The following is a 24424-nucleotide window of genomic DNA, read 5'->3' as shown; positions in this document are numbered from 1 at the left end:
AGGGGCAGCAGGAAAAAAATAAATAAATCAATCAAACAATTTATTTTCTCTCTCCAGCTCGTTACTTTATGTGCCGCTATCATGCTGTCTTTGTCTGCTCTGAGGGGAAGCTTTTCAAAAGCTTAAATGGCATCTAAAGCATCTAACTGCCATGTTAGCCTTCAGAAATCTCCTTTGTAATCTTTCTCATTTCTCCTCACATGGATGCATCCTGTTTTTTATTTATTCACTGCCCTTTTATCTTTGCCATGTTTTTGAGACAGGGTGATCAGATACCAATATTCAAGATGACAGCACATGACTGATTCACATTGTGGCAGCAGGCTCTTTGGGAAGGCCTCCCTGCATTAGATTCTTACTGTAATTTAACGTGCTGGTGGATTTTCCGGGTCGCGCTGAGGAGGTACTTTCCATCAGGCTGACCACAGTTTTAGATTAGTTGCATTCCATCCTCTTCCACGTCTCAGTCTCCTACCCTCACATCCTTCCTCCAGCATGAACACTAACAATTTCTGTTGTAGCAGCCTGCTGTGACTCATAGTCCAGTCCTTCCAAAATATAAGGCTGCAGCTGCTTTTTGTTTGGAGCAAGCTTTACAAATTGTATGCACACTATAACACACAAAGTGCTGCACCGCAGTTAGTAGAGTGGAGGAGCCCCACTATTAATAGACTGGCTGACCTACACTTCTTTCAGCCTTTGTTTGGCAGAGTGGATGTCCATTAAGAGAAAAAGGTGGAGCCCTCCCTTCCTTTTCCAAAAGGGGAGGAAATGAATTTGTGTGTCTACTACACAAAAATGAGCTGGCTCCACATTTTCCAGACGCTCATTAGCAAACACCAGTACTCAATGAAGGGGAAAGGTTTCCAAAGTCAGCACTACAACATGAAGTTCAATATCCTGACCCTTTTCCCAGTCATTCTAGGGCACAAAATGGATGAGGACAGTGGTAGGTGGGAGTGAGCCATTGTTCAAAGTCGGGTTGTGAGCCTATGCTCACATGAGGTAAGAGGGGTTGTTGTGGCTAGGTAAAAGGTCTGGAATAGACCCAATATCAGTAGCAAATATTGTGTCACGCTTTAATAAAAGGTCTCTTCCCTCCCCCTTTTTTCTTCTTGTATGTCAGATGTTGTGCTTAAAAAACAAGTTAAGAAAATGAAGATGAAACAATGCTTGCAAACATTGGGTGAAACTGAAATCCTTCTGTGAGAAAAGGATTGGAGGAAAGGGATGGAGGAAAGAAAAAATGCACCCAGCATTTTTCAAGATGCACTCCTGACAGAGTCTACCCATATCACACACACTGCCCCTCCCCACCCATGCCAAGAACAAGGAGGAAAGGGCAAGAACAGTCCTAACAAACCCTCCCTGCTTCCAAAAGGTAAACAGTCAATGCAAAATAGCCTGGTCTCCATGGGGAACTTATGCTGATACTGTTTTCTAAGGCACTCAAGTATAACGAAAAAGATGTTAAAACAGATTAGGTCTGGAGAGATTAAATATTAGTGGACAGAATCTGCCTTTATGTGGCCAGTTAATATCTAGTTAAGGGCACAGCTATGCTGCTTACTTACCATGCCAGGCAGTGTCACACTGCGTGCCCCCCCGCCCCAAACCAGCAGCAGTGTGGCTGCATTTACACGGTGTTAGATCTGGGCTAATTATCACTCTGGTAAGGCAAGGCCAATCATCTAGCCCAGCATTTCTCAAACTGTGGGCCACGACCCAAAACTGGGTCTCAAGAATATATGAAAGAGTCACAAACAAACTTTAAAAATAGGTCAACAAACTTTAAAAATGGATTGAGAACCACTAAAAGGTTGAGAACCACTGATCTGGCCCACTGCTTCTCCTTAAGGTGGCTACACCACTTCCAGTTTGAAACAGAGTGTGCACAGAGCAGCGTCAGTGTAGTGTGCTTCGATACTGTCCTTCTAGTGCGGTCAGTCAGGTGAAAGCTTCCAGGAAGAAAACCCTCCATTTCCTTTTCTATTGAGGTTCTCTATCATGCACCCAGCCAAGGGCTACCTGAGCTCTTCTTTAATACTGACAACTGAAATTAAGCAAGGCTATTAATTTATGTAACCCCCAAGCATCAGCCTTTCCACCTCCACTTCTTATAGATCAAAACCATGGCTCTAGTAACATATAACACAAAGCAACTCACATATCTCTCCACTTTCCTCCAACTGGTCAAAACATGCCTCTAGCAAATATATAAGGCAGCTGATCAGGATCATATCCATTGCAGTCCACTACAGGAAAAGACCTATGCAGGAAGCAAAATCAGCAAGAGGGTTTCCCTCCTGCCAGTAGTGAAGCTACAAGGTCAATGATCTTACTGAGCACATAAAGCTGCAGCCAAAGGATTAATGTTGGATTAGATTCATGTAGGAAAAATGTAAGCTGCACAAAACATGGCTGACAGAAACATTCCATTATTCAACTGAAAAGTAGAAATACTTACCAGCCATAATTGTATCCCACACTTTGCAGCGCTGTGTTAGTACATGACAGCCTAACAGACTATTCTTATGGTCCAAGTTGAGGGGTCTGAAATGTAAACAAAGCAACTCTATGAAAAATGAATGACATTTTTAAATGCTTCCAGATTCCTAATTGATGGCATTATTTGTCAGGAGGATAAGAAAATCTGACTTTCAGAACGGTACTTTTTCACCTGAATGCAACTCTTTCTGTAGAGACATCAAGGATCTAACTGGGTAGCTTCCACTCAAATCTATTCTCATTTAACTTTAAGGGTTTAACTCAGTATTAATTAGCCTCCATGCCTATTGCTTAAAGAAATGCTATAGCCATCCTAAGCTCCAGAACCTCCTCACTACATCTCATAATATTTACACTGTCTTCAGCAGGACCTGGACATTGCCTCCACTTCCCCACAGCAGAGTTCCTCCTGTTCCAGTCTGGCTTAAATACCATGCGTCTATTCAGAAAGTCAGGGCCTTCCTTCAAACATGCCATGAAAATTCCTTAGACATATATCATTTCAGGATTAGCTGCACCAGCACTAAACACAGTTTAGCCATAAGTATGCAAATGTACAAACAAGGTTCTGCAGTTTTGCCAGCAGGCCTTAACCAAGTAAGCTGATGCCAAACACAGTTCGTCCTTATTTGCACTTACAGTTAAATGCTAGTCAGCACTGGTGAAGCTAAATGGAGTACTAAAGCAATGAATTTCCTGTTGTAGAAAAGTCCAGGGACACAGGACTGGAAGAGATTTCCGTCACTGGGTCCAGCCCCTGCTACGGCAAATAATCGTGTCAACCACTCCAGACATACGCTCTTTGGAAATAGAATTACAATTTGTGGGATAACATTATAAGAAGAAAAAATTAGGCTCCCTGAGAACAAGATGCATGATGTTGTGAACCCAAAGGAAAATAAAGCTGCAAGACACTTCAGAAGGCCACTTAGCCCACACCCCCTGCTCTGGGGCAGGTCTGGCCTTCTCTAAACCTATCTTATGCAAGCATTTCTCTCACCTGCATTTAAGAATTTCTGGTGGTGAAGACTCCACAACTCCCTAGCAAATCTAAGTTCCAGTACCTAGTCATCCTCATAGTGAGAAAGTTCCTCTTAATATCTAAGCTAAGTTTCTATTGTTGCAATTGAAGAACCTTCTTTTTTCTCCTGTCTCTACAACCACAGACATGCACTATTACTATCCCCTTTGTAACTGGCCTTTATATATTGAAAAACTAGTGTCAAATTTCACCTCCTTCAATCTTTTCTCATATTGTCTTCCAACCTTTTCTTTGTGTCATGTTTCCTAGAGCTCTACATTATATCTGCCATTCTCCGCTGAACTCTTTCCCATTGTCTTCATCTTTCTTGAAGTGCCAAAAACTGGACACAGTCCTCCAGGTGATTGGTAGAAGGCTTACCACTTAGGACATTCTCTACTTGTCAAACCAATGGAAAATGTGCAGCAGAGAACAGCAGGATGATCCAATAGGTGTCTTCTGCTTCTATCTTCTCATGGATCCTTCAGGATCCAACATCATTCAGCTGGGAAAGAACATTAGTGGATCACTGAAGAATTTGCCCTCAAATAAGCATCAGAGTAATGGCTAGTGGATGGTTTACACAGCTCTCCTCGACTGGCCTGCAGAATAAGCTCAACAGGCAAAAAACAGTCAGCAAGAAAAGAAATACCAGAACTAGGATCCCCTTCACTGCCAGCTCTTCATGTGGTTTTGGTGAAACGGATCCAGCCCATAGCAAACAGGCTGTGAGACCTACTTGCCCCACACCTTTCAACAGTCACACAGGAGAGTACACATTTCAGGAAAGACCAGTGTGAACATTTCCTACATAGCCATAGATTTCCAGAAAAAAAACACCTAGAGCACTGCCAAAAATAAAAAGGGAGGGGATTCATGACAGCAGATGCAGATGAGAAGTTTGGTTAGGGTACTGAAACCCAGAGGTTCACAGTTACAGTAGCGTAACTAGGGGTAGGCAAGCAGGGTACCAGCCCCAGGTGCCATATTGACAGCTCCCTGGGGGTTTAGTGATAACAGCAGGAGTCAGGTGTAGGAACATAGCACCACTGCTGTAAAAGCAGCAGCAGCAACCAAGGGCAGGCGGACCTCGCTGCACTTTGGCTACGTACGGACATTCAAAACCCTAAACCTGAACTGATTCAATCTTTGCAGATTAGTCTAACCTGCGTAGACCGAACTGATTTGCAAGTGAACAGACATTCACTTTTGATTCTGGAAATTCAGCCACATACCTGCAGTGGCTCAGGCCAAAAGCCAGGGGGCGATAGAGTGAGCCCTCTGCTGCAGGGAAGCTGGGCTGAGGGGGAAGCGTGGCCAGGCCCCAAGAGACTATTACTGGTGGGAGCTTTAAATCTCCACCCTGGCCTGCAGGGACCCCATCTGGGTGTTCCTGGAGGGGGAAGGGGGAAGCAGCCCCTGCCAGGTATTTTCCACCCCTGCCTGCCGCTAGAGTGGAAAGAGGCATGGCCAGCCCTGGCAGCAGCATGAAGCCAACAGAGACCGAGGAAGGTTTAATTCCCCCTCCATCCCCTGTCCCACCAGCAGGAACCCAAGCTGGGGTCTGCTTGGCCGGGGTGGAGCAGCCCATATCAGTGTCCCCCCACCCTTCGGCCGGGGGCATGGCCAGATGCCAGCCAGCATGGCTCCTAAGGTGAAGGAGGCAGGGAGGAGGTTTATTTCCCCCTCTGTCCCTTCTACCCCTGGGGAACCCCAGCTGGAGGCTGCCTGGCCAGATGCAAGCGGAGAAGGCAGCAGCCAGGGCTGGCAGATCCTGGCTTCAGTGTCCCAGAGGGAAAGGGGATGGACCTCAGGGGGCCATGCTGGCTGGCCCCTGGCCATGCCCCCTCCCCTGCTGCTGGAGCAGTGTCGGGGGCAGACACTGACATGGGCTCCTGCACCCCAGAGGCAGAATCCAGCTCAGGTCTGTGCCAGTGGTACAGGGGACAGAGGGGGGAATTAACGCCCCCCCAACTCTGTTTGCTTCATGCTGCTGCAGGGGCTGGCCACAGCCCCTGCCACTCGAGTGGTGAGTGGGGCGAAACACCTGACAGGGGCTGCTGCGCCCCTGCCTGGCAGACCCCAGCCATGCTGGTGAGACAGGGGACAGAGGGGGAACTAAACCTCTTCCCTGCACCCTTTGCCTTAGGGGGAGCGGCATCTGGCCATGCCCTTGCCCCTGCTCCAGCTAGAGAGCACAGGGGTGCAGCCAGCCCTGCTTCCCTGAAGCAAACAGCACAGCACAGCCCTGGGCTGCAGAGCATGCTGGGATCCTGGAGGACTCTGATTTAACTTAAACCAAGAAGGGGTCTAGGACAGAAGTTCCGTAACTGGTTTGACCTTAATCAATTAAGCCTAATACTACATTCAACCAGGTTTATCTCAAACTGGTTTTGGCCATTTTGAAACTGGTTTATGTGGACTGCACTTATGTTCTGTTACAGGTTTAAACCAGTTTCGGATCACTTAAACCACTTTGTGTGTAATGTCTGTCCCTAGCCTTTGTGTCCCTGGGACAAGCAAGACTGACCCCACCGCATCTCTGCTCTCCAGGAGGATTTTGTCCAGGGCAGAAAAATTGCTATGGATGCCTTTGCTCAGTAAACCCAGATCTATGATATTTGGGATCCTGTACAACCTGGAGCCAGTGGATTTCTTCTCCTATGTACAACCCACTACTGGATAAGCGAGAGTTCCTGTCCTAATAACCAAGGGGGACATTGCCACATTAGGACTGTGCCTCTGCTTCTTGCTGTTACTCAAGCCCTGTTTCAAAGTTAAATAAAGTTCTTTTTCTTTGCTTTTAATGGATGCTTTGGACTCATATGATCAATGCTAGGAAAGCATCTATTTTCAACCCCTAATGAAAGGTCATCAAGTTGATTCCTCATTTTGTGTCTGAAGCAAAAAAAAAAGCAAGCACTTTTACCTACTGATTCAAGCAGAGGGGACCAGCAGCCACCTTCTGCCATGGACTTTTGATGCTGCTGAGTGAACCACTGGACCCATCAGTGCCTCTGCTTCCTGTCATTTAATTGGAGGGTGATGGCATCTCATTACTTCAATGGAGATGTAAGGCTACAGACATATCCATGAAGTGCTTTCCAGCCTCTAGTGGCCAGGAGCAAAGGATAATTTGCTTGCTGCATGCTGATACTGGTAAAGAACTAAGGCAGCCCTAACCAACTTTTCTGCTGCAAAGTAGCATTCTTAGCAGCATCATAAAGAATCCACTGGGGGGGTTTTTAGAGCCAGCTGTACTGCTAAAAGAACTAGCCACACAGTTTCATTCTCTTTTTGTGGTTTAATGTGAAAGCGTCTGAGAAAACATTGAGTTTTGGCTGACAACGGTTTTATCGTAACAAAGTGCTGGCTTTTAAATATAGCCACGAACCAGGCCTCCTCTTGCAAAGTCTCAGCTCTTTAATGTGGAACTGATGGGGGGAGGAGGAGGCGTCAGCTGAACTTATTACTCCATCTAACAAAGACATGGCTGGGGTGGAGGCAGGGTGGAAACTGTGGCAGTGCATTTAAGAGAAGGAGGCCAAAGGACAGACAAGAAGATCGTGGGGAGCAGGGAACAATCTTTACAGGCAGTACAGATTTTAGGAGTAGATTGATCTGTTAAGAAACGCTGAAGGAAACAATACTCTCAGTCAGGGAGGAATCAAAACTCGTGGAAGAGGTGATATTTTTTATTAGACCAACTAGATGTTTGCAAACAAATTATTTTGTTATTATTAAATAAATAAAATAGTTTGTTTGCAAATATCTAGTGGATCTAATAAAAGATAACACCTCTTCCATGAGTTTTGATTCCTTTTGCCTCTAGACCAATACGGCTACAACCTGGATACCTGAGCGACTCTTTCTTGGAGCTGAGAGATGAAACCCAAACCCCTCAGAGAGAGGGACACTGATGAAGCTACCCCTAGTGTCATGGGTGTAGGTCGTAGCCATGTTGGTCTAAGGACATAGGCAGCCAAGGTTCTTTGGATGAATTCAATATCTTTTATTGGACCAACTAAAATAGTTGGAAACATTCTTAATTGGTCTAATAAAAGGTATCAGGTTTACCCAAAGAACCTTGTCTACCTGGTGTCACGACAGGGCCAGACTGACCCTTCTGTTGCTCACTTTAGACTACTGAAAACTTCAGGTGCTTCCTCAGTGAAAATCTTCATCCGGTGTCTGCCCTGTAATTCCTGTGCATCAGGAGCTTCCCTGTGGTCAGCAAGATCTCCACAGGAAAGACTTGTTTAGTTCATGCAAACCAACTGTGTTGACTTTCCCCATACTAACTCCTCCACGCCCACCTCCATGCCACTCTGTTCGTTTTACAAAGAGAGAGAAAGAAACTAAAACAAAAAAAAAGATTTCTTTCTAGTTTGTCTCCTGTTTGCCAAATAACGAGCTCCTTTTCCTCAGCATGTGTAAGGCTGTGGAAGCCGATATGATTCACTTTTGGTTATGCAACATTATGGAAGCCAACCAGACCATAGCCAGTAGAGGTGTGCAAAACGGGTTGTATTCGATTCAGATTCAGATTCAGCCTGAATCGGGGACTGAATCTGCTGAATCCAAATCTGAAGAGTTGATGCTGATTTGGAGAATCAGCAGTTAGGCCATAGACACAGTTTTAAATGTTTTTTCTACATACCTCAAGGTACCAGTGCGGCTCGTGAATGCTGCGATGCTGAGGCTCATGAAGCGTCCCACAGGAGCATGAAGGGGCCCCTGCGCGTTCAGCGGAAAACTTGGAAGTGGTCTGAAAGTACTTCTGGTCCACTTCCAGGTCTGCTGCCGAGTGCTCTGGGGACCCCCCCACGCTCCTGTAGGACGCTCCATCTGCCCCACCAATGCAGCATCCACGAGCCACCTGGTACCTTGAGGTATGCAGAAAAAACAATTAAAGCTGTGTCTATATCCAAATCGCCAAATCTTTCCAAATCTATCTGAATTGACTGAGAGACATTAAAGGGTCTCTTGCTTTGATTCGGATTTAGAGATTCAGCCACCGAATTGGGCTGAATCTCCACCAAACTGAATCAGGGACTGAAGCTTTGCACAGCCCTAATAGCCAGTACCAGGAATATCACTAGGTGCCTGCTATTCAACTGAAGACAACTTTTTTTTTTTGGAAAATTCAGTAACAAAAATAGTCCCGGGGGGTTGTTTCCTATTAAAGGGATAATGTCATCTTAAAAATATAGTCCATTTCTAAGCAAGTTATAAATAGATAGCTTTCCCCCACCTCCCATGTTTGTGTGGTTTTGCAAGCATGCTTTCCTATTTTGGAAAATACCATTTTGTGAAAGAAATTAACAAGATAACAGCGGAAACTCACTATATACAGAGTGCTTGCAAATGCATGAAGCAAACTGAGGAAAAAATAGATGCGATTCCCCTAATTTCTCTCAATTATAGTTTATCTAAGAAGTTATTCACAATAATAGCAAGTAAAACATTTTCAGACTTGGACATTTTACCTGACAATGTAGCCTTTGGTAGCAGTAGTGTTCAATGGTTAAAAGCTAAAAAGAAATAATAAAAAGACTCTCTATATGCCTGAAGGAGGGTGTTTGTGTCCAAAAGCTTGCAAAGAACAATTTTTCCAACTGTTTAGTTGGTGTAATAAAAGATATCACATCTACCCAAAGAACCTTGTCTGTCAAAATAAAGTATTTTGAGGAAAAGACCTCCAAGGGTTAAGATTTTCCAGCCGTCTGGGAAGAGTGGAGCGAAACACAGAATGCTGACCATCCTTATCCAAAAGGAAGAGAATGTTGTGGTCAGCATTTTATCTGCTAGTATATGCAAACATGTTTCCAACTGCAGATGAGCCTGCTGCAAACGCATGTCATTCCCCTTGCACTGTTTGCAATTCAAACCTGACAGCGGTGGGCTTGTGCACAGTCAGAAAGTGAAAGCAATTCTACTTCTTCACCGCTTACATTTAGCACTGGGGCAACATGCAGTTTGAGCACTTGATATTTTTCTGCTTTCACAATCAAAGGCGTTATTAATGTCACAGGTTAAGACACCTATATTTTTTTTAATGCACAGTCCCGTAGAAAAGACAGCGTTCTTTTAATTTAGGGAGACTTAGTGAAATAATGGCATCAGTGTTCTGTTTCAACAAGTCCTTTATGTGATGTCAAACCATATCTGACCCCTGCATAAACAGGACAGTGCTGCCCAGTATACAGAAGAACTGCTTATATCTACAGCTTCAGGCAGGGTCAGGGACCTTCCCCCTACATCATCCTATCACTAAATGAGAAGGGGTGTCTGAGCCAAGAAAGTGTGGTGTGAAAAAAGCAGTACTTGCATGAAAAAGGTAAAGCTGCAGTGTTTTGGCTCAGTGAGTTTAAGTCTTGAAGATCCTCTTACCCCTCTCCTGATTTTTCAAAGGACCCTCTTCAGAGAATCCTCCAAATCACGATTTGTCCCCCTGGCTTTGCCGGTATCCCATGTTCTAAGGATCTGTCAAGGAGCACATGATCCTAAGGCAGGGGTGGGCAAAATGCGGCCCAGGGGCTGGATGCAGCCCACCAGGCCATTCTATCCAGTCCGCGGGGCCCCTAAAAAATTTAGAAAATTAATATTTATCTGCCCCTGGCTGCCTATCATGGGGCCCTCAATGGCTTGCCAAAACTCAGTAAGTGGCCCTGTGCCCATAATAATTGCTCACCCCTGTCCTAAGGCAAGTTCAATGTCATTGCTGCTGCATAAATTCTCTGTGCTGCTGCTGAGACCTAGCGCTCATACAGCTCTCATCATTGGTCACTAGTCATAATTTAAAGGTAAGTAAGCACAGTCATCCTCACTGTTCAGACAGGAAAACTGAAGTGGAGTGGTTTACCCATGGCTACCCAATGGCAGCTACAGCAGAGCCAGAAACATTACCTGCATCTCTAGGATCCCAGGCCTGAATTCCCATCCAGAAAAGTAGATGGGATCCTGCATCTCTAGGATCCCAGGCCTGAATTCCCATCCAGAAAAGTAGATGGGATCCACCAGTGCTCCAAGGACAAGCTATAAACTGGGGAGGAAATAGTGAGAAGGGGATCTCTTCAAGCCAGAGACTACTTTTGTTCTGTTAGTACAAAGTGATGGACTCCTAGTCCCCCAACTGCAGCCCCCTAGGTATTAAAAGAGTACAACTAACAATAGCAGCACAAAGGAAGCTGCCACAGGATTGGTATTAGTATACCTAGTGCTTCTTGGAACACAGTTTCACCCAAACTCATTCTATCCCAGCTGTCAAACCCCTTTCAAGTGCCCTGTCTCCTTGGTCCATTATTAGCCTAGCCTTTCCTCTTCATCCTCCATCTCAACTCTCTCTCTCATATCAAGCAATGCTGTAAATCATGCCTCTGTCCTGCTATTCCACATGCAATCTCCCTGGATAGATAAAAAACCATGATTAAAAATATCAGATATTTTTCAACTAATTTTTATTTAAATTCCCCAGTCTTTTTTAAAACAACTTTATTTAAAATTAAATATATAATTATGAGAACCTACAGCTACTTAGTAGGGAAACCTTCATTCACTATTTTGTAACATAACAAATATATGTAATAGTAAAGACAGAATAAATGTATGTTAGGCTCTATAATTACGTAAATAAATGGGTACAGATGTGCTGTATTCTCCTGGTTAGCAAAAAGCAGTACTAAATTACACCAGCCAAAGACCTTTTTTAAGAAAACAAGATTAAAATCAATGTTTTAATCAAGGCTTCCTGCATATCACTCTAGATTGTGACTCAAGGCACTTTGATTTAAACAAATCCACACCGTCATCTCCTACTTTCCCACACTTCAAATCCTTTCAGTGGTTTGGCTTTAACCGCAGCAAAACAGAGTTTCATGCCCTCACTTTCAAAGCCCTAAAAATTTTAGTTTCTGCCTGTTTCTGTTCTTACTTCCTCCTCCCAATTCTCTCCTATAGTATCACTCAGCACAACTTAGAATCATAGAAAATGAGGGTTGGAAGGGACCTCAGGAGGTCACATCTAGTTCAACCCCCAGCTCAGAGCAGGACCATCCCCAACTAGATCATCCCAGCCAAAACTCTGTTGAGCCAGGCCTTAAAAACCGACAAGGATGGAGATCCCATCACCTCTCTGGGTAACCTGCTCCAGTGTTTTACTACCCTCATAGTGAGAAAATTCTTCCAAATATCTAACCTAAACTTCCCTTGCTGTAACTTGAGACCATTGCTCCTTGTCCTGTCATGTACCACCGCTAAAAACAATCCAGCTCAATCCTCTTTGGAACCCCGTTTCAGTTAGTTAAAGGCTGCTATCAAATCAACCTTCGCTCTTCTCTTCTGTAAACTAAATAAACCCAGTTCCCTCAGCTTCTCCTCAGAAGTCATGTCCTCCAGCCCATGAACCATTTTCACTGCTCTCTGCTGGACTCTCTCCAATTGGTCCACAACCATTCTGTACTGGGAAGCCCAAAACTGAACACAGTACTCCAGATGTGGCCTCACCAGTGCCAAATACAGTGGAATAATCACTTCCCTTGATCTGCAGGCAACATTCCTACCAATGCAGCCCAGTAGGACACACTGCTGGCTCACATTCAGCTTCTTGTCCACTGTAACCCCCAGGTCTTTTTCTGCAGAGGTGCTGCCCAGCCAGTCAGCCCCCAGCCTGTACTAGTGCATGGGACTGTTCTGTCCTAAGTGCAGGACTTTGCATTTGTGTTTGTTGAATCTCATGAGATTTCTTTTGCCCCAATCCTACAATTTGTCTAGGTCTCTCTGAATCCTAGCCCTACCCTCCAGCATATCTACTACTCTCTCCAGCTTGGGGTCATCTGCAAATTTGCTGAGGGTGCACTCTATGCCATCCTCCAGGTCATTGATGAAGACATTTAACAAAACTGGCCCCAGGAACCAATCTCTGGGGCACTCCGCTTGATACCGGCTGCCAACTACACATCAAGCCATTGATTACTACCCTCTGAGCCCAATGCTCCAGCCAGTTTTCTACCCACCTTACAGTCTATTCATCCAGCCCGTACTTCTCACTTGCCTGTGAGAATGTTGTGGAAGACAAGGTACACCACATCCACTGGTCTCCCCGCTTCCACAGAACCAGTCACCTTGTCACAGAAGGCAATCAGGTTGGTCAGGCATGATTTGCCCCTGGTGAATCCATGATGACTGTTTCTAATCACCGTTTTCTCTTCCAAGTGCTTAAAAAGGGATTCCTTGAGGACCTGCTCCACGACTTTTTCAGGGACTGAAGTAAGGCTGACTGATCTGTAATTCTCTGGATGCTCCTTTTTCCCCAGGACAGCTGTGCTGGGCTCTGGCATCAGCTCTGTACAAGCGTGTGCACATGCACCTTGGAGCAGATGGTGGTGGAGGGGCCTGAAGCAGCGCAACCCCAGCCCCTCCCCTGCTGCCAGCACAGAGCTGATGACGGCTCTGGAGCCCCGTGCAACTGTTTGAAGCCAGCCTGGGCTCTGGGCAGTGACAGCAAGCAGTGGGCAGGCTACAAACAGCTGCACCAGGCTCCACAGCTCCAGCACCAGCTCCATGATAGAGGTAACTGCGCGTGCACCTTGAAGCAGATAGCGGCAGTGCTGCACTGCCTCAGGACCAGGCCCTATCCCCGCTGTCCGCTCTGAGGTGTGTGTGCAGTCACCGCCAGCATGGTGCTGATGCAGGAGCTGTGAAGCCCAGCGCAGCTGTTTGCAACCTGCCTACTGCTTGCTGCCACTGCCCAGAATCCAGGCTGGCTACAAACAGCTGCACCAGGCTCCAGAGCTGTCATCAGCTCTGTCCCAGCAGCGGGGAAGAGGCCAGGGTTGCGGTGCCTAAGGCCCCTCCCCCACCGTCCGCTCCGAGGTGTGCATGCATGCGCCAGTACAGACCTGACGCTGGAGCCCGGCACAGCTGTTTGCAGCCTGCCTGCTGCAAGTGCCCAGAGCCCAGAAACCTTATTCCTGAGCTTATTTGGTCAGCTCTGGTCACAGAGCCTCTGGGCTCACAGCTGTGAGGCTGGGGCAGGGGCATTGCTTCAAGGTTTTGAGCAGCTTGGGCACTCCAGAGATCTAGATCCAGCCCCTCCAGAGAACCAGGGAGTGCTGGGAGCTTGATTTGAGTTTATCTGGCCTCTGGACATCATCTTTGGAAGGAACAAGCCTGACCTCTCAGAGATGCTGGGCAGAGCCACATGGCTGCTGCTCATGGGATGATGCAGCCTGGGGTTGTTCCAGTCTCCTACTGGGACCCCAAACCAGTGGCCCCAGCTCTGCCACTGCCATCCTGCAAGTCCCCTGCTCCTCTGTGCCTTGCAGCTTAGAGTGAGGGTGGGATTTGTTCCCCAGGGCCAGGGTCTGGGGTGGGGGGTCATGCCCCGAGGAGGCTCTGGCTTACTGCCTCAGTCCCTTCAGGGTACAAGGACAGACTCCCCCGGCTCCAGCCCAGCTCTCTCCTCCGCTGCTGTGCTGGCCTGACCCCAGATCAGTGCCCTGGACCCAGTGGGGTGTAACGCATAGCCAGCGCTGTCAGTCCAGAGCCAGTGTGGTTTGCTTTCCTGAGGGAAAACACTCCTTGATGCTCCCCTTTGGCCGCTGCCTTGGCACCAGGGTAGAGCGACTGTGGTGGGGATGCGCCATCATGTGCTCTCCCAGCCTCTCTGGGGATAACGGTTTAGATGTCCTGAATAGTCCTGCCAGCTTAGGGCCTTAGCTGTGTGGAGTGGGTGGGTGGTTAGGCCGATCGGCAGGCTCGGGGCCGGGACCTCAGCTGGTCGTGCTGCAGCCTGGGGGCTGGCTCCGGGGAAGCACAGGGGCTCAGGGCATTGTTGGGTCAGACTATGCCTGGTGGCCCAGCAGCCTGCCTCTGTGTGCCCGTGCATCTGGTTCTCTGTGCACACGTGTCTCGTTCTGAATATGTGTGTGCATGGAATTCATAAATGTAGGGTCGGAGGGGACCTGAGCAGATCATCAAGTCCAACCCCCTGCCCTGAGCAGGAATGAACACTGGGCTCATATGACCGCTACTAAGTTAAGCTCATAAGCTAGGTAGTTATCAAGCCTCCTTTCAAAGACCCCTAAGGTAAGAGCTAGCACCACTTCCCTTGGAAGCTGATTCCAGATCCTGGCTGCCCTGACTGTGAAGTAGTTCCTCCTGACATCTAGCCTGAACCTACTCTCAATCAACTTGTGGCCATTATTCCTTGTTATTCTGGGAGGTGCTCAGGGGAACAGGGTCTCTCACTCATTCCCCTCTGGTCCCCCCTGGTAAGTTTATAGACGGCCACCAGATCTCCTCTAAGCCTTCTCTTGTGGAGGCTGAACAGGTTCAGGTCTCTTAGCCTTTCCTTATAGGGCTTGCCCTGCTGCCCCCGATCATGCGAGTGGCCCTCCTCTGGACTCTCTCCGTGCTGTCCACGTCCATCCTGAAGTGCGGCGTCCAGAACTGAACACAGTACTCCAGCTGCGGCCTGACCAGTGTCACATAGAGAGAGAGGATCACCTCCTTGGACCTACTCATGATGCATCTGTGGATACTTGACAAGGTGCGGTTAGCTTTGCGGTTAGCCTCACATTGGCAGCCCAAGTTCATTTTAGAATTGATAATGACTCCAGATCTCTTTCTGCCAGTGTGCTTTCAAGAAGGGAGTTCCTCAGCCTATAGGTATGCTGCTGGTTCTTCCTGCCCAAATGCAGTACCCTGCACTTGTCTGTATTCAATACCATCCTATTCACATTCATGTGTCCGTTCTGGGTGTGTTGTGATTCTCTGTGTTTGTGCACATGTGGTTCCGTGTGTGTGTATTCTGCATTTTACACACAGGGTAGACACTCTCTTCCCAACAATGGTCCACCAAGCATCATCTCCCCATTCTTCAATACCATTTGTTCCAAAAATCTCTCTTACCCAAATAATTTTCCACCCAAATAATCCCTCCATGGTCCACTTTCCTGAATAAATGCCATTTTTCCTTCCTGCCTCAAAGTGTGAACTTTTAATGTAAGGGATTGTGGAAAATGGGAATGTCAACCTGGTGACAAACCCTACCTCCTAACTGCTGCCTCTGAAGTTGGGATGCTGGGATTTCTTTCAGAATGTTGTCCCTTCACCCAGCCAGCAGACTTCATCTCTGATGTCAGTCTCAAGCTTGACTAGTAGAAAGCTAATGAATTTCTAACTCTTCATAATCCTGAGAGAGAAATCATTCCTTCTAACCCATCACAGAAGATATTTCTGGCAATTGGGAAAAGGTATCTGGACAGGAGCTCAATTAAATCTAGCCTTCCTTGAGCTTGCGTTTTTGGTCCTCTTTACTCAGTGAGTAACTCCAGCACCTTATGCAATAGTGACACTGCTGTCCTGAAACCGTCCAGGATTTCTGACCGCTTCACTGCTCCCATCACTCTTGATAACAGACCAAGACAGTCTTAATTCCACATCTTAATTGGCAAAGCTCTGGGACACAGCACAGGCAATGGAGCCATGCATCTCCAAGATTAGCAGTAAGACACTTCATCACTTTACTCATTCTTGGAAGGTTTTCTCTGCAATCCTATAGGCTAGAATTTTAGTTTTATTTTTAGGTGAAGCCTTTCTGGGCAGGTTGCTGGTAAAGGTCTCCTCTTGTGGCAAGGCAAACATAGCATTTAGGCTGATGGAATTTTCCTCAAGCTCTCTCAAATTCATGTAAATAATACTCTGTGCATTGGCCTTGACCTAGCAGGGAAACAAACATGCTAGGTATGTTTAGCACACCATTTTCAAACCTTCATCACGTCAGCTACAGTATTACAAAAAAACTTCTTGACTCCAAATAAGATGAGCAATTGTTCCTTACTCGCACAGTTACATTTTCAACACAAAGCATTAAATGGAGCAGGTTTTGAGATAAGTGAATGCCAAGAAAAACATAATAGTTTTAGAATCACAAAATCATAGAAAATTAGGATTGGGAGAGACCTCAGGAGGTCACCTAGTCCAACCCCCTGCTCAAAGCAGAACCATCCATCCCCAACTAGCTCATTCCAGCCAAAGCCTTTGTCTAGCTGGGTCTTAGAAAGCTCCAAGGATGGAGATTCCTCAACCTCTCTAGGTAACCTGCTCCAGTGCTTTGCTATACTCTTAGTGAGAGTATTTCCTAATATCCAACCTAAACTTCCCTTGCTGCAACTTGAAACCATTGCTCCTTGATTTGTCATCTGCCACCACTGAGAACAGTCCATTTCCATCCTCTTTGGAACCAGCCTTCAAGTATCTGAAGGTTGCTATTAAATCCTCTCTCAGGCTTCTCTGCTCCAGACTAAATAAGCCCAGCTCCCTCAGCCTCTCCTCCTAAGTCATGTGCCCCAGACCCTTACCATTTTTGTTGCCTTCCACTGGACTCTCCAGTTTGTCAACAACCTTTCTGTATCAGAGGGCTCAAAATTGAACACAATATTCCAGATGTAGCCCCACCAGTGCAGAATAGAGGGAAATGATCACTTCCCTTGATCTGCTGGCAGCACTACCACTAATGCAGCCCAATATGCTGTTAGCCTTCTTTGCAACAAAGACACGGTTGTCATATTCATCTTATTGTCCATTGTAACCCCCAGGTCCTTTTCTGCAGAGCTGCTGCTTAGCCAGTCAGTCTCAAACCTGTACCAGTGTATAGGATTTTTCCATCCTAAATACAGGACTTTGCACATGTCCTTGTTGAACCTCATGAGATTTCTTCTGGTCCAATCCTCCAATTTGTCAAAGTCTCTCTGAATCCTAGCCCTGTGAATCCTAGCTCCTAATCTGAGCCCTCCAATGTATCTAGTACTCCCCTCAGCTTGGTGTCATCTGCAAACTTGCTGAGAGTGCACTCCATCCTATTTTCCAGGTCGCTGATGAAGATATTGAGCAAAGCTGGCTGCAGGACAAACCCCTACAGAACTCCGCTTGGTACCAGCTGCCAACTAGACACTGAGCCATTAGTACTGTTTCAGCCTGACAATCCAGCCAGTTGTCTAACCACCTTACAGTCCTTTCATCCAACCCATATTTTCCTAGCTTGCTTGCAAGAATGCTGTGGGAAACAGTATCAAAAGCTTTGCTAACGTCACTGCTTGTCCCCCCTGCCCAATTGGTTGCAGGGCCCCGCCAGCTGGGCCATTTGCTGCTGATCACCAGGAAAGTGAAAACCATGGCATACTTAAAACCACAGTTTTTGCTTCCCCAGTGATCAGCAGCAAATAACCCAGCCAACAGGGCCCCTCTGCCAATCAGAGGTGAGGGGGGAGGCAGGGGGCAAAATGAAAAACATTAAAGGAGCTTCTGCAGTGCTGGGCACTTCTGGCACAATTTACAAAGATCCCTACGCATCACAGAAGGCAATCAGGTTGGTTAGACGTGACTTGCCCAGGGTTAATCTATGCTGACTGTTCCTAATCACCTTCTCCTTTTAACTGAAAAATAATAAAACAAATGCAACAGCAAAACACCCCCACTCTGAACTCCAGCATGGAAAACTTCTGCCAAAAATGGAGAGAATTACAAAGGAAAACTAAGATTGTAAGGTCATTTCCCATTCATTTTTAAACCCCAGAAAAAAATCTCTTTGTCCATGCATAATGCCAATTGAGTGTGATTTTGCACTAATTTAACATGATCCCTTAAACACTACTAAAACAATGTTTAACACCAGAAAGCCACGTTGCAAGGATTTGACACAATATTAAATGGCAAAGGAAGAAGCATTGGGGTTAACAGCTATAAGAGACTGTTAAAGCAGTGTAGTATATCGGTTTAGGAACAGATCATTACCATGACATATCCCTCACTGCAGATGCAATTTGTTACCAGTCAAAAGGTTCTTACACTGAGTGTATAGCTTTCTGATAGGCTAAATCTCCTAGATCACACCCTTGTGGTTCTTCATCTCAGCTTCCAACACCACAGACCTAAACCTCGGGGCAGACTCCTTTAATGTTGCCCCCACATTGGGGAATAATACTGTTCAAGGTCCATGTAGCATTCTTTACCCACAAGAGAGTAATACAGCACACTCAAAAGGCCCTCTGTCTCCTTTGGGACTTCCCTTTGGTCCAGCTCTTCAATAAATTTGGAATCAAGTCTTGCAAATTGTTGGATTGCTTTCACCCCTACTGAGTTTGATGTTTCATCTTCTCTTCCTCTTTGCTCCATCACTCCTATTCTCCTTGTCTACTTCTTCCTCCCAAAGAAAGCATCCTCCCTTCCTCTCTCTCAGACTGCCATGCCAGGCTTTTCCTCACTAAACTGCATGTTTTGTCTTTCTCAGGTGAGGTTAAAATAGTTTAGGACATTGACACACAACCACAAGCTTTTCAGGAATCAGTTATATTACTGCTTTAGACCAGTAAAGCTGCAGCAACACCACAGGGCTGTACTGCTTTAATAATATCAATGTGAAAATCACACCCTTACTCTCACACTGATACTGGTATAAGAGCCATGTGCATTGCAGGCTTTAGAAAAACTTATTTCATTATTCATGCTGCTTCAAACAGCAGAAAGGAAGCAAATAGCATTAAACACTGAAAAGTAAACTCCCCACCTATTAGTCACTTCCACCTTCAGAATGATTAGGCATTAATATAGCACTACAAGGTTTGAGTTACAAATACTGCCAAAGGGAAAAGGTGTTTCAAAGGAACTTAAGTAAGGCAAACACTCCTACTATGCTTTTATTAATAGAGTGCACACATACACACACGTTGTGAACCTAAAAATCAATGTGACAGTCCTTTTAGAAGACATCACTATTTCAGTGCTATCATCATAAGCAGGGGGGAGTGAATCGGGGCAACCGCCCTGGGCCCCATTCTTTGGGGGGCCCCACAGAGCCAGGTGGAGCGACCACGGTGACTCCACGCTGCCACCAGCTTCACATCCAGCTGCTCAGCACCCTCCCCCCACCAAATCAGCTGCCAGATTCCTTACGTCTGAAGGCGGACTTGTATATGCACGGGTTGATTTGCCCCAGGCCCCTCAGCCTACCCAGGTTGACTCTGGTCATAAGGTAAAGACCCATAGAAACTAAAGATGAACAAAATGATTTAGTCTCTCATCTCTCTGGCACCGGTGGAAAAAGGTTCCCTAGAACTAAGGTGCCTGTACATCCCAGCTTAGCCATGAGTGCCAGATTTTGTAGGTCCTCCCAGCCAGTTGGTGAAAATGGAAACAAAAGTCCTGGATTGACACCACCCTGCCCACACTGCCAGGCCCAGCTCCTCCTGAGCAGTGGCTGGAGTGGGTGGGGGGCTGAGCTGGGCACTGCTTCTTCTGTTTGGGGCAGGGATCAGCTGGGTGGGGGGGAAGTGCCTCGGATTTGCTTAAAAATAATATGGTCCCCTACCTAGAACAGACATTCTAATGTTTTCTCTCTTTAGGTATAAAAGTCTTAAACAGTAATGTTTCTGACCCAACTTGGGAGCCCATTCAACAGCCTAATAATGTATCTCACTACCAAAAAAATGTTCTTGATATTTAGGCCAAATTTTCCTTTTTCTTAATTTCTCTCTATTGGTTAACAGTATAACACTTCTGTAACTAAATAAGATACAATTTGTTTACATCCTTCACTGACTTTTTTCAACAAGGGATCTTTTCAGTCTTACCACTGCCAGTGGTTCCTTTAATTTAGATGCACGCCAAGTGGAAGCTGGACAGGAATGATAAACATAGAGCAAATGTAACTATAAAAGATTGTTTTGTAAACCATATCTCATGTTAAACATAATGCTTCTAAATATCAAACATAACAAAAATGTTAACATTTCAATTCAGTTTTCATTTTCTATGCCTGTTATTTCCTCTCTCCATTTGGGTAATGACAATCAGTGACATAAAATACACTTTGGTTACAGTCAGCTTGAAGGCCGGGAGGCTCTCCACAGTCATAGAAGTCTGTCTGTGCATAGCTTCCTGCAGAACTATGCCTTAGTCAGCACAATCTATCCTCTCAAAGTTTATCTTTGAGGGCAATGAGCTCAAATGCTGGGAACAACCACCAGAAAGTTTAGAATAGTTTGACAAGTATTTCCCAAGCTAGTGGTTGCTTTCAAACCACAAGGCCCAATCTCCCAAGGCACACTCTTATGTCTGTCTCACAAACAGATATTCTGTCATCTCCCTAAATACTCCTCATGCATGGAGAAGGAAAAGGCAAATCAGAGTTCACTCCCTGCTCACTAAAGATGGGTGTCAAACCAGGGGTGTCAAACATATGGCCCATAGGTTGGATCCAGCCTGTGGAGGTGTCATCTGGCCCATGGGGCTACTTGTGGTCCTAAAGACCCACCTCCAGATCCAGACACATGGCCAGAATTTCTGTTGGCAGGGCCAGCATCCAGAGAGTTGACGTCACTCAATCCATCACCAAATTTCCAAGTTGAGAGTCTAGTTCTGCATCAGTGAGCATTGGTGAGAACAATAACTCCCTGGGTGCTAATTCCCTCAATCCTCAGATCCTGATCCTCACTGGGAATGCCTTTCAGGAGTGACAATGTGAGTAGTGGTGATGTTAACCCTTGTACTGACACGGTGGCTTAGGCAGCCACGGAGATTAGTACCTAAGCCACCATCTCAGCCCAGTCAGTATGCAGGGGTTAATGCCACCACCCATTCTGCTGCCAGAGGTAGGTCATCCAGCCCATGAGAAGACCCACAGTCCAGATGCAGCCTAGAGGACCATGCACAAACACCACCCTACCAGAGATGACTTATTCTTAAGCCTCATAAAAATACTTGTGAAGAGTTGAGCTACTAGTTAATGGAATGGAGTAGGTTTTTCATGATAGGTATTGGAAAAAAAGACCCAAAGAAGGAATTTCTCCCTCTACGCTGGCCTCCCCCAACAGCCCTCCAATGCCGCCACCACTTAACACCCATGTCATAAGCTGAATGCTATGGGGTTCTGTCAACGTACTTGGTCTAGCAGCTTTCATGAACAGAAAAGGCATTTGATGAAAGTTTCCATGCCCGTACATAGTTCTGTATGTTGGATGTAGTTAGAAGTAATTCTGCTGACTTGCAGAAACAAGTTAATAGAATATTCAGTCTCTCACCCATTTATGTCCAACATATGCATCCTGGCACTCAGGATTTATCCTGAGCAAGGTGAGGAAGTTTTTATGAAATGCACTTACAAAACATATTAGCAGCACACAAATGAGCTGTAGCATGCACACAGATTCTAATTAAACTCCTCACAGAAGTTATCCTGACACTCAAAACACCCACCCTAAAGATCTGAGGTAAAGAACGTAGAGGTAATTTGTAGAAGATCCAAAGAAAACAATAAATCTAAGGAAAATTTTGTAACACAAAAAATTAATTGGACACTGGTCATTTATGAAACTGGGTAAAAATTAGTTTTTATAAATCCATGAGAGATGGAAAGGTTTTCTTTCCTATTTGTTTTCAAACGAGCAACTTATTGTGGTCAAGGCCCTATGGACTTGATAACTAGGCCCAGGGTCTACTTTCTGAGGGAAGGTCCCTAGATTCGCCAAATGGACACTCCAGGGTGGAAATTCTGCTACAGTGTCACATACTTTTTAAAAGGGAGGTGATTACTGAATTCACTATGAAACTGAATGCTCCAATCAATGCAGCAGACTCATCATGGCTCACTTTCATGTTATTGTTGGTTTTACTTCATGATGTTCCCATGCTTCCCTGTTTCAACGTGCTGCTAGTTAGGCATTCTTGTTGGTTAACTGTAAAAACATAACTGCATCACAGAAGTTGTCAGATGAAGGCTGAACGTTTCAGCAGGGACAAAGAGGGTAACTGAATTTCTAGCACCTACAGGGACAGTCTGGGCTGTATGACAAACCTCATTTGGATGTTTCTACTCAAATAATTAAATATGGTAAATTAATGTTGATATGGATAGGATGTCTATGGGTTTCAGAGTTAACATCTCCATTTGGATTAATACAACTGTTCACACTCCTATCTGGCCAAATCAGGTAAGCAACAGGTAAGCAACATTTCACTGTCTGTGCTCTGTTCAAGTTTTTCTTTGTAATCCCAAGGGCTAGAAACAGTTAGTTTAAAAGAAAGCCTGGACACTGAACATAACGCTGCAGCCAAGAATGAATTTGCTATACACCCCCAGTCCTGTTTGCAGTGTTTGCAATCCAAATTCTGCAGCACTAAGAATAGAAAAGTGAACCATCTATATGCAGAAGCTAAATTAGCTCATTTAATTTGCATTACTCAAGATGAGAAAGATGCAAAAACTAAAAAAAGAAAGAAGCATAAACAGTGAAAAATGACTTGAATGTTTACAGCTTCTTTCACCTTTAATGCTTGGTTTTACTAATGACAATGAGTTGCTTAGAATATGTTAAAATTGAAGGAAATCATGTAAACTATTTTAAAAGCCCTAAGTGCTAAACTTGCTCCTGTGCCCCTGGCTTCTGAAATGCATTTGTATCCAGCTTTTTGGCATATAATTAAATGTCACTAAAGACCTGGACATCACAAGCTCTGATAAAGCAACTAACCACAAAACACAGCAGTAGCTTGCATTTCCATAGCACCTTCAATCAAACTGTTTTCCTGACAATGACAAGCTCTGGCTGGGAGGACCCCTGAGGACTGTGGAGCCATTTTCCTGTCCCTGATCCATTTACATCTCCAGGCAGTTTCACTGGGCAGTGTCTCCTGGCTCCTTGGATTCATTCAAGGGCCAGTGTGGTTCATCCCATGTCCCCCCCACCCTTGATGCACTTGTTTTGAATCTATGATATTTGCTCCTGACTCTGTCTTTTTGTTGTCCCGCGATCACTGATATGCCCTTAAGGGCCTGCCTCATCAAGGGGGGCTTATAGCTATACCTGGGGGGGCTTCAGCCCATATTCCCAAGCTGCACATCAAAAGGCTAGACAGTGACAAGTTAAACTGCTCCCACCCCTATGGTAAAGGCACAGATTAGCTCCATTTTACAGGTAAAAAGGCAGAGAAAAGCAACTGGCATGATTTTCACAGTTGTTTTGCATCCATGTTCTTGTCAGAGGCAACAGTCGCACTCAACCTCTTTCAAAATTAAGCTATTAGTGGATGGGCTAAAGTCACGTGCGAAAGGCCAACAGCAGTGCTGGGAAGTGAACTCAAGTGTTCTCCCTCCCAGTCCTGTGGCATTAACCACAAGATGATGGGAACACCTCACCAGGATAAAAAGAATGGCATTAATAAAGGAGTTAGGCCAATGCAAGGCAACAGCAGCCCACAAACCACATTCCTTTGTCAGCAGGCCTCCGTCCCTTATAAGCGTCCTTATCCAGTTACACCCCCGCTCTCTGCACAGGTCCCATGCCACATCTTCTCCCATTCCCTTGGGAGCCACCAGCCACCCAGAGGCGCAAGCTCCAGACAGCTCCCACATCCTGACAGAAGTTAAGTCAACAGCAAGCTCCCCCAGACTCCAGAGGAAGCACATCTCGACGTTTCCTTCCAACGCGAAGTGCAGGGGGGAGGGAGAATGGCAGTGACCTGAAATCAGTAGGAAGGGGGCAAAGGTCTGGGCAGACAGCTCCGGCCTGTAGCATCCAAGAGGGCTCCTACGGCCCCCCATACCACTCCCTACACTGACCTGCAGGGAAGCCCCGAGGCCCCTCTCTCCCCTCCAAGCCTAGCTCCCTAGCACCCAGCTGGACTTTGTGCCTCACAAGGTACCGTGTCTCCCCTGAGGCATGGAGAGCCAGGGAAGAGAGCAGCCCCCCAAGCCCCTGCCCAGGGGCCAAGCCATGGGGGGGTCATGGCTGCCAGCGCAACCCCCCAAATAACACAGAGGCAGGTAATGACCCCTCATCAGGAGACACGGGACAACCCCAGCACTTCAGGCTGGGACGGTATGGGGACACCTACAGC

At 46.0% G+C, this 24424-nt stretch overlaps 2 long non-coding RNA genes across 2 annotated transcripts in view; one reads left to right on the top strand and one right to left on the bottom strand.

The window, feature by feature from the left end:
* The window catches only part of LOC109316264, an 11679-nt gene extending 8828 nt beyond the window's left edge, over window positions 1-2851 (bottom strand). The window contains exons 1-2 of the long non-coding RNA XR_002102786.1: window positions 2681-2851; window positions 2468-2553 (exon numbers count right to left, since the gene is read on the bottom strand). This is a non-coding gene — a long non-coding RNA (uncharacterized LOC109316264). The remainder of the gene's footprint in view (window positions 1-2467; window positions 2554-2680) is intronic.
* Window positions 2484-24424, top strand: part of LOC109316263 — a 23076-nt gene continuing 1135 nt past the window's right edge. The window contains exons 1-2 of the long non-coding RNA XR_002102785.1: window positions 2484-2551; window positions 9815-9818. This is a non-coding gene — a long non-coding RNA (uncharacterized LOC109316263). The remainder of the gene's footprint in view (window positions 2552-9814; window positions 9819-24424) is intronic.

This window comes from Crocodylus porosus, unplaced genomic scaffold, assembly GCF_001723895.1.
Source record: "Crocodylus porosus isolate Cpor-Errol unplaced genomic scaffold, CroPor_comp1, whole genome shotgun sequence".
Taxonomy (NCBI): Eukaryota; Metazoa; Chordata; order Crocodylia; family Crocodylidae; genus Crocodylus; species Crocodylus porosus.
This window is presented reverse-complemented; position numbering and strand designations above follow the sequence as displayed.